The following is a 10,112-nucleotide window of genomic DNA, read 5'->3' as shown; positions in this document are numbered from 1 at the left end:
GTGGGGTAACAGTATTCTGCTGAGTTTATGACCGTCGGTACTGGCGGTGGCAGTGCTGATGCTGAGATGACTGCTGAGGCCCCTGGTGGTGGTGGTGGTGCAGCTTATGGTTGTATTCTGCTGGCGCTGTTGCTGCTGCTGCAGGTCTCTACTCAGTCGTGTTTCCCATGCAGGTACTTTACATCCTGCTGCTGGTGTTGATGTCACCGCAGATCCAATATTACGGTGGTGCTGCTGATGATAATGCTTCTGCTGATGACGCTGATATTCCTGTAGCTTACGATTTCAATTCCAGGTTAAGACACAAATTTCTCGGCAAAACCGTGGCGATTTCCGCTTCCGGACAACAACGAAACTAACCAGGCGATCGCTGTCAGATTTTACTTTTCAAAAGTCGCAAGGCATCTCGCAGTCCACCCTTGCTGGCTCGTTGGGTGACATCACCAAAGCTTCCACCAGCGCTGCGTTTCCGCTCCACCGCCACTCGCTGCCCGTCAACGTCCCTCGGCTGCCCCTCTGCTCTGTCACGAACCGGGCACCATGCCCGACAGACACTCGAACCCGAGCAACAATCCACGGTGCCACTACGAAAACCGGTTAAGAGAAAAAAACCCAAACGGTTCGGTTACGCCATTTGCTTTTGTCCCCCAGTTTCTGAGCGCAGGGTCCAGAGGCGCAACGCATAAAGCGGCCAGCGACAAACAGCACCGGTTGGTTTAGATTCAGTTAGGTCCTGGACCGCCAACTGACGCGAGAAGGGCCGGGGAGGGCCACTCGCGAGCGCCGCGATTCTCCCATCCCCGACACCGCTCGCCAAAGGCTCAAAGCATTTGTCTGAGCCACTGCGTAGCAACAAATCCCCTCGGCTTTGCGAGACCCGGGAGTAATCTCGGGTAATCCGCACGGCACGAACATCACCGAGAGGAGAAACGGGCGGCCGTGTAATTGTCTCGACCACCGCCTCCAAAACAGTTGAATAATGTGGCTGAGCCAACAGGCAACAGTGAAACAAACTCTTTCGAGTTGGTGGTCGAGACAAGGCTGAGAGGATTGTGCGTGCAGTGTGGTGAACGCGTGACGTGCGTAGGGGCAGGGCACATGGAGTGGCGCCTTGCTGCTGTTTCTGAGCAGCTCGCCTGCACGTGTTGATAAATCTACACACCCACTCACCCACTGGCTCACCTACCCATAAACCTACCCAGTTAACCACCACCTTACCCTTTAAATCACCTACCCACCCACTTATCCACTCACCTGCCCACACACCCGAAAAAACACCCACTCACCCATATGTGATTATTTTTAACACAGTTGCTTATCAAAGGGCCAAACGTCAAGCGGTCAGCAACAAACAGTGCTGTCGAAGTGGTCATAGATAAGCGTTAACACGTTTCATGAATTAAGCACGGTTATTATTGTTGGAAGATCTTTGCGGGAAGAGATGACGATGATGGTGGGAGAGGGAATTCCAGAGTGGAACAGTGCGAGGGAAGAAGCAGAAAGGGAAGTGACCTGCAGTGTGGTGAGTGTGTGGGTGAGTGGGTAAGTGAGTGAGTCTTGCTGTGACCTGTAGTGTGGTGGTTGAAAACTGTGTGGATGAGACGATTCAGTGTCTGGTAACCCGAATCCACACCATGGGTGGAGGAATCAACGAGTGAAGATTGCGGGAACAGTCGCCACTGCAGTCACGATTAAAGAGTGATAAAGAGGCGACTGACCGCCAGTGACCCAATGAGTGCGGGACCATCAATCACTCCGAGTGCTGCTTCACTCTGAACCCTGTGTGGTGCAGCAATGCGGTGGAAGCCTTGCGCTGCACAGCCAGATGTGACAGCAGCAGCGAGGATCCGGCTTGTGCCGTCCATGGGAGCAATGATTGCCCGGCGTTGATTCGCTATTGCGTGAGCCTCACTCCATCCCGTGCGATGCCGTCAAGTGTCTCAGTTCGGAGCGTGGAGTGTTTCTCGTGCGAGTGATTTGCTGCTGCGCTAACGAGCATGAAGGCGTTGGACCGATCGCGTCTCTCGCGCGCCTTGTGAGCGGAGATCTTTGCGCTTTCTCGTTGTTGAACATCCGACGTCGGAGTGATTCCTGCTGCTCAAATGCACATTGAGACATCGGTGCTCATCTCCTGTTCACAGCCTTGCAAAGCCACAGGGTGGAATTTATACGTTCCTATGACGGGTCGCGTCTGTCTGAACGACAACCACTACTGACCTCCCCACAAAGTGGTGCTTATGTTTAGGTGAACGTATGAGGTGCTAGGTAGGTGAATATTTAGGTAGATGTAATTTTATCGACAATAGAGGAATGATGTCCATCACCCCCCAGCCAGGATTCAGGATGTTAACTCGCAACTTGCCGGCTGCGAGCCACTTGCTCACCCAACCAGGTGACCACGCGTCACAAAGAGACAATGACCACCCATGTCGCAACAGGCTGCAGGAGCAAGTGCCAGAAAGGCACACCAGGGGTGGGTGGTCAGTACTACGCCCGGCTGCCTTTGTCTCCCTCGTGCTGATGCTTACACATCATACCGGGTACGCATTTGAGTTCAGATTTTTATATCCAATAACCATGTGTCCACGACAGCACCTCGCAACCCCTCCCCATCACAGCCCCCCCCCCCCGCTCCTGCTCGAGCGAGGGGATTTGGACCCCTACACGGATATGGAGGGGTCATGGGGATTAGAAGGGGTCAAGGTCCTGGTGTGACCGATCTCTAAGCCTATGCGTCAGGATCTCCGCTAAATCCTCCAGAGCCCCGCAGCGCCGTCGCTAGGCCTCGCAGTCATAACAGGTTTTCATTCATTGATCTCGTTAAATAGAGTGCCGCCTATTGTCACAAAGAATGTTTCAAGTGTAGTGGTTTTGTTAAACCGGCAGAGCCTCACGTGCGAGCGTGACCCCCAGCACCGCAATCGGACAAAGCGAGGACGAAAGGTAGAGTGAGCGAGCCAATAGAATTCGAGACAAAAGCAACAAAAACATAACCACGTGACAGAAGCAATCGAACACGGTGAACAAACGCAAATCGGAGGCGGTGCTGCACTCCCGTTTGCAGATCTGTAGAGCTGGCGGTGGAAATTCCACGTTCCTTTGTAGGGTGGGTGACATTTTACTTACGACAATCGCCGTGGACACCCCCCCACAAAGTGGTACCTCCTATTTAATCGAACTCGGATGGAGGGAGAGGTGATGGGCTGAGTCAACCCCCACCCACCCCATCCAGGATTTGAACTCGCGAACTTCCAATTGCGAGCCGCTCGCTCTCACTGAGCACAGTGGCCGGTTTCAAAATCTGCATCATCATTGTTATTGTGCTGTGATGATGAGGTGGCTCGCCATTTACCGATGTGGTCGTGAAGAGGATTGCTACGGAAGTGGCCATGAGCGCTGTGCACTCACACCGGCCGGCATAGCCCGCGCCCCTCCCTCTCTGCCCGAGTTGTTTTAAGTTCGCAATTCTCCGCGCATCTCCGCTGGGATTCTCGCTGCGTCTACCAAGCCGCGCTGCGCTCGGAGCATGACTCACCGCCACGCTGCCCCGTGTTGTCCGCTCTTTGAGGACCCGTGTCTTAACACGGGCAATTCAAGCGAGCCTGGCTCTGCTTAATAGACACTAAATGTAAAAATCTGTCCAGAATGTGCTTGTGTATAACCAATTCTGCTGAAGTTACGCACTCCCAGAAGGCTTTTCGGTTGTATCTGTGCCGATTTCTATTTGGATGTCTCTCACAAGTATTTGATTGTTTCTGCTCTGGTGGCTGTTTGCTTGCTCGCTGTATTTCGTTACGTTCTCGCTTCTGTCGTTGTAGTCACCCAGACCACTCTTGCAATCGAGACTCATCCTGCCCTTTTGAGTCCCCCGCGCGTTAACAAAATACGAAAGTGATGTTCGGCTCAATTTGGCATTGAGGCATCGGCGCTCATCTGTTGTTCAAAGCCCTGCAGAACCAGTGGGGGGAAATTCCACATTCCTATGGCAGGGGTGAGACTATCCATAGGACAACACAAAGCGGCACACATTGTGCCATTGGCTTAGAGGGAAGGCGCCTGGATTAGGGATTTGCCTCGGCTGTCCCCGTGACTATGGGTAACCAGCATTGGGTCATTGTAACGGTGGCACTGTAATAATCCGCTCGCCCCTTGCGTGCGTTCAGCGGTGGAGACGTTAGCGATGGGTGGGGATTTGCCCACAGTCCACAAGGTGGCGGTAACGTAATCGGAGCGGGGAGGAGGTTGAGGAGGATGGTGGTGGTGGCTGAGGTCGAGCGCAGACTCCTGCTGCTGCTGCTGTCGTGGTTGGTCTGGAGAAGCCCCCACTCCGCCTTCGCCCGGCGAGATGGTACCTCCGTCTGCCTGGAAATGTCCGCCGAACGCACTTGTTCACGAATCACAGTGGAAGGGGAACGTGCCCTGATTATTTGTAATCTGTTGTGTTTCTTTGACCAGGAGATGTAATTAACCCACTGAGACACGTGAAACAGCCTCTCTTTCGCAACGTTACGTCTCAATTAGCTTTACAATTATGTTATTAAACTTAATTCATAATTGATTTTGTGTTCAGCCACGTTCATGATCTGGCCAAACTCTTCACCACCGGACACGGCGAAACAAACTCACGTGCTCAGCCGTTGAACCGGGCAATGACAGCTATCGTTGACAATCTGCCCTGCATTCCTCGTGGATGAATCTTGAGTTTTCCTTGAGCGATAAACCAGAGGCGGGCCCACGAGGGGGCGATGTAGCCACGTCGAGCGGTGCGTCACCGTCCGTAATGGTGCGGCGCACAGGAGCTGCGTCAGCACGTCACCTCGGTTAAACCTCCTGCGAGCAGCCTTCGATTCATCACGTGGTCTCACCGTGCACCTAGCCTGACAAATGCCGTGGTGACGTCACCGCCACTGAATAGTGAACGGCGGTGGTGTCAATGTCTTCAGCAGAGACAGACTTGCTTGATCCAACTGTATATCGGTCTATAAACGACACATTTACGCGATCTAACCCAAAACCCTGTTTATAAGCAAGGAACTTCTCTGGTAGGTATGGGTGATAGACGCAAAACTATACGTAATATTGTACTAATATGTGATAGAAGTCTGATAGTTATGCCACGGCTAATATCAGTGGCTAAAAGTGACGTCTGCGCTGGGCATACGCCGTCACCAACCTGCACTGGTCAAATGCCCTCCACAACTGACACGGCGTGAGCCATCATCCAGCAGTGGATTCACAAAACAACGACCACTACTGCTGGCGCAGTCGTGGAGTGATTTCAAGTCGTCGTTGTGGTTTGACTCAGCCCATCATTCCTCCATCCGGGCACCACTGAACAGATAAAATGAGCACCACTTGCAGCTAAAGCCAATTGGTTTCCTTTTGATGGCTCGCCCCCGCCATAGGAATGTGAAATTTCCACTACTTGATTGAGACTGTGAACAGGAGATGAACATTACATGAATGAGCATGTGAGCGAGAAGACAAGTTGGTATCATTGTGTATTTATATATTATTCAAATCGTTTACCCACACAAGCCTCGCTGAGTCGCAGGAGGGTGCTGCCGAGTTTTCGTAGCACGGGGGATTTTGCTGCTGATGCTATGCGACCTCAACTTGGCAGGCGATTTTCAGCAATGGGATGTTGTTTGGCCAATACCAGTTACACTGTTTATTTTAGGGGCCGTCCATAAAAGACGTCACGCGATTTTGGACGATGTCACACGGCATCACAAAAAGTCAGACCCCCCCTCAAATATGAATAAAACATGCTTCAAATCGCTTTAAACTATTGTCATTGTAGTGCGTATTTAATGTGGCGCTGCACTCTAATGTTATAGGAGAAAACATTAAAAAGTCCATTTAATTAAGTAGAACTTGTCTATATTTAAAGTTGCACATTTTGATACGACGTCACATTTCTCAACCCCCCCCCCCCCCTCGTCACACATCGTCAAAAATGTCTGACCCCCCTAGGTGCGTGACGTCATTCATGGACGGCCCCTTAGCAATGGCAGGACACCGGAGAACACGGAGGAAACCCATACAGACTGGAGGGAAAATGTACAAACTCCACACAGAATGGCACTCGAGTCGAGAGTCGAGCCCAGGCCCTTCTTGCTGTGAGGCTCAGCCAGTGCTACTGCAGGGTCCGACGTCCGCCCCACCGCCCTCGCCGGGCAGGTGGGGTGCAACGTTTGCCCCCTCCACTCCCTCCTCCACCGCGTCGATCGGCCCCCGCCGACCGGGTGATTGCCTCCCCCCCCCCATGCTGGCGCTCTCCCTGAGAGACGTGGCTGCAGCGCTGGCTCACCGCCGCATGGGGTTACTCCGCGAACGCCCACGTACACCACCGCCACTAACACGAAGGCGGCTGCGTGAATATGCGCGCGCCTCCGGGTGGTTCAACCCTAATCCGCCTGCACACAAAGACTAAAGCTAAAGGGCTGCGTGAATTTGCGCGCCAGTGGGTGGTTATTGTCTACCCTGCACCCGCGTTAAGACGCGCTCTAAAGCGGCAGCGTGAACGCGCGTGCACCAGCAGGCGATTAATTAAACACGCGCGAGTGTCGGAGAGCGTGTTTAACGCACCCCGCCTCCGCCCTCATACTCGCACGGCACGGGTGCACGGACGCACCCGCGTCGGCAGCCGCTTATGTTTAATACACGCGCGCGCCTCGGACACACACTCAAATTACCAACACCGCGTCGAGGTTCCACACATAAATCACACTGCACCGAAACTTTGTACTAAAGTTTATTAACGGCGCAAATGCACACTACCTGGGGGGGAATATTTTGCGAGAAGAGCTTGGCCTAACTCTGCCTACAAACCCAGTCACTCAAACGTCCTACCACGTACCTCGAAGCTGTACTCACGGCGTTGCATGGACGCTGTGAGAGTCCGAGGGAGAAGGACGAGAGAACTTTACCTATCACTGCCTCGTAGCAGCACTCGCTGGCATCACACGGATGCTGCGAGCGGCTTGAGGAGACAGGGCGGCAGGGAGTCGGTCTTGACGGCCCGGAAGTTGAAGACAAGAGTCCGAAAATAGTCCTGGGCCACTCTTTTTATTCCTCTAACTTAAAAGGCCCAGGGTGACGTCGCACCGCGCAGCCAATCGTGCGCTTACCTGCGCCCTTGCAATTTTAAACCAATTTTAGGGGCATCACAATGTAACCTGTCCTGCGAGGGTCGGCCAATCTGTCACCGGGAAACCGTGGGACTCTCCCTCTAGGGGCCCTTTTGCATTAAAACCCGATGTTCCAGGCAATCTCCCACCAGGACACTACGTGGGTGCAAGTTCTGCGTGTGTTGCATGTGCTCCGGGTGGGGGGTAGTGGACAACCGCGGCACTTGCGGAGTTGCTCCGCAGTCGTGGCACCACATTACCACTGCGTTATCATGACGAACGCCGCGCAGGCGGAGCTGCGTGTACGAGATGTTCTTGATGAATGTGCAGTCACGTCCAACGTTTATTACAAACCCGGCGCCTCGAGCTCAATTGAGATATTCAACGATTGCTACCAGAAACATTTGCCAGAAAGAGAGAAAAAAATAATGACATTAAACCAAATGAAAATCCATGTCTCATCTTGCGTTAAACTAATCCCGCTGAAGGTATTCACTGTCCTTTTGCCGTACGGCCGATGGGCGGTGTGAAATAGTCGCGTGGCGCACGCGGAGGGAGGCGCCGAACGGTGTCCCGAGGCCACGTCTCTGCCGTCCTGTTGCGTCCTGCGCTCTCTTCGCGTTTCGTCGAACGAGGTTCACGGTCCCGCTCCAGCGGGCGCCCTGGCTAATACTGCGGTGTGCGTATTAACCATTAAAATATCACCACGCGCTCTCTGCTTCACTCACAGGTGAACGTTAAAGATCCCGTGACATATTTTGCAAGAGTACGTCATTGTGTGTGCCCTCGTCGTGGTCCGAATTTTCTAACATTTGAAAAAAAATCGCCGCTAATTATTTAATTGGGATCACGCGCAGCAGCAATCAGTGTCCCCTACTGTGACAACTTGGCAGGAGCCATGAGGCTGAGTGAGGCTTTCCTGTTTATCTCGTCTCATACAGCCAGTTCATCAGCAGACTCACCTGCAGTGGCTGATACCCACACTTTACCTCACCTGCTGCTCCTGCCCAATTACCCGCAAGGCATTAGCGGTCGTTCTAATTGATGATATTGCCCATGTGTTAGTAATCAGACGTAATTAGTTTGGCGAAATGGTGATGGGGGAGGGGCAATGTGTGCGGGGTGTGGGTGATAGTGGTGCTCATCGCGGTGTGGAAACGCGAGCTGCCCTATGAGCCCGGCAACCAGAGTTGGATTCCCACTCATGATCAACACCGGGCCTCCCCTAGGTCGACTCCTCAAATGAACACTTGGTGTGATGTTTAAACATCACCACTAGGAAGACAAAGGTGGTCGGGAGTGGTGCTGACCACCCACCACCTCGTGTATCGTGACTGATTTAATAGGTGCTCGCTCACAGCACTTGCCCCGGCTATTTGGGGGATCGTAGGCGTGTATGTATGGGAACGTATATATATAAATCGAGAGGCCTGGGGAGACCTTCATCCAGCAGTGGATAGAGTGTGGCTGGTGCTGCGTGTATAGGTGTGTGTACGTGTCGGTGTAATGTCTGTAACTTGGACAAGAACACGTGTTCAGTAATCCCATCACCTATTAGGGGTCGGGCTCCTCTTGCGCACCACGCCGTCAATTGGAAGAATTGCACGGAGGAGGGACTTGCGGCTCAAATGGTCCAGAATGGCCACGTCGGAGACACGGAGCCAGCACCGCTGAGGTTCTGGGTTCCAGCCCTGGGTCTGGGTGACCCAGAGATGATCAAGAGTTTAACGCGTTTCTTGAATTGAGCGAGGATATGGATGGGAGGAGGGAATTCGAAGGTGGAGCAGTGCGAGGGAAAATAAAGAGAAGTGAGGTGACCTGCAGTGTGGTGAGTGGGTGATAGGGTGGGCGAGTGAGTAGGTTACGGGGTGAGTAGGTAAGTGAGTGGTGAGTGAGTGTGTTGTGACCTGCAGTATGTATGGTGATGAAACACTGCGAGAACAGTAACCGAGTTCAGGGGAACAGTAACAATGGTAGTCGCGATGGAAGAGTGGGAAGGAGACGACTAATGGATCGAATCAGTGGATGCTGGATCTTCAAACACCCTGACTGCTTTACCACTGAATATAGTGTGCAGCAGTGCGGTAAGAACTGAGTGGTTCTTCTTGGGAAGAAATTGTGCTTTGGATGACAACAGCGATTGTTAAGCGCACAAGAGCAATAATAGATCGGGGTGACGGCTTATCAATATTTTGTGGTGGCAGTGGTGCCAGACCTCTTAGATCAACTCAGTTTGAAATGCTCTCCACTTCAGCCTGGCGGGGTCGTTACACTGCACTTGGCTGTCTGGATTCAGGACTGCGGAGAGAGCAGCGAGGGTTGGTGGATCACACATAGATGCGAAACTCCCTTCATGTTGGCGTAGAAGAGGAGTCATGCCCTGGCTCGCCAGGAGAAGGCAGGACAGCAAGTGGCCTAATCGCCATTTGTTGCCATCTGGTAGAGAATTACCCTCACGCACGGCGTAGGCGTCCTCTGGGCGCTCCAGTTTCCACACTTGTGTAGAGTAGTGTGATGACGTCATGTCATGGGCGCTGTATGGTGTAATGACGTCATGTCATGCGCGCTGTAAGGAGACACCTTCGAGAACAGGGGCGGGTCCGAGTGAAGGGGAGGAGCCGCCCGAGGGGTACTTAAGGGGGACGCCGTGACGAAGGCGTGGTCGTTGTGGGAGTCCGGAGTGTGGATCGGCTGAAGGAGGTCTCTCCTCCCGCTCGTGACCGGACGGTGTTGGCTGAACCCCCGTCCGGGGTCGACGAGTGGGAGAGCCGAAGAGGTAGCCGAGAATAGGGCTCGAAGAAGTCTGTGAGAATCGGCTAAGAGTGAGTGGGGTTCTTCTCTCCACGGCCGGGCGGTGTTGGATGGAATCCCCGTCCCGGCCCGAGTGCGAGAGCCCAAGGGATAGCCGAGGGTAGGACGAGTAGAGCCTGGGGGTCCACGGGAAGGACCGAGTATAGAGAACACCTACCCCTGGTGTGA

The sequence above is a fragment of the Petromyzon marinus genome, chromosome 1, assembly GCF_048934315.1.
Source record: "Petromyzon marinus isolate PM22_M1 ecotype Great Lakes invasive population chromosome 1, UKy_Petmar_22M1.pri1.0, whole genome shotgun sequence".
Taxonomy (NCBI): domain Eukaryota; kingdom Metazoa; phylum Chordata; class Hyperoartia; order Petromyzontiformes; family Petromyzontidae; genus Petromyzon; species Petromyzon marinus.
Note: the sequence above shows the minus strand (reverse complement) of the source record.